The following is a 4,095-nucleotide window of genomic DNA, read 5'->3' as shown; positions in this document are numbered from 1 at the left end:
GAGAAATGAAACATGAGGGACTGGTCCCAGCACTGGAGACTTTTTCCCTTAAATTCAATTCCAAATCCTGGGCTTGTGCTGGAGTTACCCCAACTAACTCGGGTCCTTGGGGGAAACAGATGGATAGGATTGATGTATATTTGGAGTTTATTTGGACTCTGACCAAAAACTATCCCAGCTTAGACCTGGCTCTCAAGGAAAAGGAGTGTTGCCTTGCTCTCCCTCTGTCACCCTCCTGGCCATAGCGACAAGCAGACTGAGAGAAGGAGTGGCCCCCAGGGATGAAGCATTCCGTGCTCAAAGAGGGCTGGGTGCCCAGGTACCACCCAAGGGACCTATGTGCGGGGCCTTCCAAGAGCCCCATCCTCTGGCTTGTTCTTCCCAATACATTCCAGAATCATGACATGTCTCTCAGAAAGGAAGAATTATTTTTGCCCATGGCATAAATAAATCCAGGAACCAGTTCCAGTAATCACAAGTACATGCCAGTTTTCAAGTGCACTCTTGACAAAAGCAGAAAGAAATCAGTATAGCCTGCCCAGAAAGGCCACTGGTGGTGTGGAAGCCAGCAGGATTCTGGAGAAAGGAAGCAGGAAGGAGGGGCTAGATTTTCATTTAACATTATCAAGTTTTTCAAACAAACAGAAAGAGAGAGCAATTTAAAAAAACAAATTTGAAGTTATTTTGCCCAATTTACTTCAGATCTTAAGAAATAAAAATAAAACGTCACCTGGGTGGCTCAGTCCATTAAGCATCCGCCTTCGGCTCAGGTCATGATCCCAGGGACCTGGGATCCATCCCCGCATCAGGCTCCCTGCTCGGTGGGGAGCTTGCTTCTCTCTCTCTCCCTCTGTGCTCTCTCTCTCTCCTTCTCTCACTCTCTTGCTCTCACTCTCTCTCAAATAAATAAAATCTTTAAAAAAATGAAAATAAAACATTAGTTCCATTAGAAATCTGACCATACTCTATAATTCTCTCCCCAGAGGTCTTTGCTATCGTCAGTTTGTGTTTGCCTTTCTCATGCTTCCTTTAATATATATATATGCATCTATAAAAACAACTGTATATGATATTCTTATTTTAAGCTGTCTTAATTTTTCCTTTGATGCATTTATTTATTTATTTTTAAATTAATTTTTTAAATTTAAATTTAATTAAATTTTAGCTAGCTAACATACAGTGCAATATTGGTTTCTGGAATAGAATTCAGTGATTCATCATTTACATACAACACCCAGTGCTCATCACAACAAGTGCCCTCTTTAATACCCATCCTCCATCTAGCCCTTCCCCACTCACCTGCCTCCATCAACCCTGTTTGTTCTCCATTGTTAAGAGTCTCTTATGGTTTGTTTCCCTCTCTCCTTTTTTCTTTTCCCCCTTCCCATTTGTTCATTTGTTTTGTTTCTAAAATTTCACATATGAGTGAGATCATATGGTATTTGTAATTCTCCAACTTATTTCATTTAGCATAATACACTCTAGCTCCATCCATGTCCTTGCAAATGGCAAGATTTCATTTTTTGATGGCTGAGTAATATTCCCTACATGATTTTCTACTGTATATATGATTTTGCAATTTGCTTTTTAAGACAAATTGTAGCAAAAAGAAAAAACACATGAAATTCACCCTCCTAATCATTTCCAAGTGTATAGTATTGTCAACCACATGAACCCCTCTTGCATGACTGAATCTACACCCACCAAACACAACTCTCCACCTCCCCCTTTCCCAGCCCCTGGCAATTACCATTCTACATTTTACAAAGGTGACTGCTTTGGATACCTCATATAAATGGAATCATTGAGTATTTTTGTGACTGCCTTATTTCACTCACATAATGTCCTCAAAGTTCATCCATGTTGTAGCACATGTGAAGTTCTTTCCTTTTATGGCTGAATGATATTCCATTGTATGTATGTGCTGCATTTTGTTTATCTATTAATCCATTCATGGACATTTTTTTTCTCTCAACAGTTTATTTTTATTTATTTAATTTTAATTTTTTATTTGAATATAGTTGACACTATTGTTACAAAAACATGGAACGCTTCACAAATTTGTGTGTCATCCTTGCTCAGGGGCCATGCTAATCTTCTCCGTATTGTTCCAATTTTTAGTGTATGTGCTGCCGAAGCGAGCACCGTTCATGGACATTTAAGTTGCCTCCACCTCTTGGCTATCATGAACACTGCTGCCATGAACATGGGTATGCAAACATCTTTTTGAGATCCTTTTTAATATTTTTTTATATACACACCCAGCAGTGGATTGTTGGATCATATGATAATTCTATTTTGAATTTTTTCAGGGAACTCCGTACTGTTTTCCATAGCAGCTACACCATTTTACATTACCACCAACAGTGCACATTCCAATTTCTCCTCATCCTAGCTAACACTTGTTTTATTTTCTGTGTTTTGGGTAGTGGCCATCCTAACGCGTGTGAGGTGATATCTCATTGTGGTTTTGGTTTACATTTCCCTGATGATTAGTGAGTTTGAGTATCTTTTCATGTGCTTGTTAGACATTTGTATACCTTTGGAGAATTGTCTATTCAAATTCTTTGCCCATTTTTAAATTGGGTTGTTTTTTTTTTTTTTTTTGTTATTGAGTTATAGGAATTCTTCTTATATTCTGGATATTAACTTTTTATCAGATAGATGGTTTGCACATCTTTTCTCTATATGGTTGCCTTTTCACTCTGTTGATTTTTTGTTGTTCACAGAAAATTTTAAGTTTGATGTGGTCCCATTTGTCTATTTTTGCTTTTGTTGCCTGTGCTTTTGGTGTTATATCTAAGAAATCCTTATTAAATCCAATGTCATTGAACTTCCTCCCTGTTTTCTTCTAGGAGTTTTATAGTTTCAGGTCTTATATTTAGGTCTTTAATAAATTTTGAATTAATTTTTGTATATGGTGCACGCAACTTGCTTTTTGAACTGATTTTGTCTTTGAGATTTATTCGTGTTAGTACAAGGAGTTCTAGCTCACCTACTGTCACTGCTGATGGAAAGTCCATGTAACATTCTCCACAAGTTGTTCACCCATTTTTCAACTTGTCACAAATAGTATGGTGATGAACGTTCTAAGTCTCCCACACACATGTGTAACAAGCAGAATCACTGGCTCCAAAGAGCGTGAGAGCACACCTCTTCCATATTAACAGACATCCCTCAATTGTCATACAAAGGGATCGTATGAACAGACGGTGCTGCTTCTCTTCCCTGCAGGCACCTGCACCGCCCCCGCATTGATGGTGTAAGATAGTGCCTCATGATGCTAATTTCTATTTTCCTGATTACTAAATAAAATTTGAGGTATATAGTTTATTAATCTGTTTCATGTTTTCCTACTCCCCGGAGCAGTTAGAGCAGGTGATTATCATAATGATAAAACTCAGGAAGTAACACTAAGTTACTCCATGGAACACTCTTTTGTCTCCTACCCCCGCAATTTCAACTCGATGGTAATAACTCATCATAGTAGTTTGGGGCAAAGGGTAGGGAATAAAACCAGTCAGCAAAACTTATGCCTATCTTAAAGAGATAAACTAAAGAAGAAATAGGTGCCTGGTTTGGATTATGGGTCTTAGGCAGGACAAGAACTGCCCTATACTTAGATATCTGGGCCATGCTGTCCTCACTTGTTCCTGGGACTCCCTAAATAATGATACACTGTAAATGGGAGGTAAATGACATTTCTCAAATTCAGATTAATAGTGAGATGGGTTGATCTGAATTAGTGATGACTGAGTTGTGAACCGTCAAAACTTCAAGTTACTAAGTTTTTAAGGGCATATAACAAAACAAGGGCAAGTAGGCTTGCTTTAGCAACCCCCATGAGAATCACCTGTCTGGTCTAGCCCTCTAGGGTGGGGGTAGGAAGAGGTGGGCACCCAAGGCCCAAAGCCACACTATAAATGCAAAAGTAGTTTGTCTATTTGGGGTTGCAAAAACACCAGGTAGTCTCCAATATCAGAATGACCCCCTGAGAAAAGGCTCTGCCAAAGGACAGGATTCAGGTGATAAAATAATAAGAAAAGATGCTGATCTGGTACATTTGGAAGTTGTCACTCCTGTGTTCATGACAAA

General features: G+C 38.8%; 1 non-coding gene across 1 annotated transcript; it reads right to left on the bottom strand.

Moving 5' to 3' along the window:
* Positions 1-2,037: 2,037 nt before the first annotated feature.
* LOC118013028 lies at positions 2,038-2,145 on the bottom strand. Its single transcript, XR_004679902.1, has one exon. It is a non-coding gene; the product is annotated as a U6 spliceosomal RNA (small nuclear RNA).
* Positions 2,146-4,095: the final 1,950 nt, after the last annotated feature.

Source organism: Mirounga leonina, unplaced genomic scaffold (genome assembly GCF_011800145.1).
Source record: "Mirounga leonina isolate KUSES-001 unplaced genomic scaffold, KU_Mleo_1.0 Mir_152, whole genome shotgun sequence".
Lineage (NCBI taxonomy): Eukaryota > Metazoa > Chordata > Mammalia > Carnivora > Phocidae > Mirounga > Mirounga leonina.
This window is presented reverse-complemented; position numbering and strand designations above follow the sequence as displayed.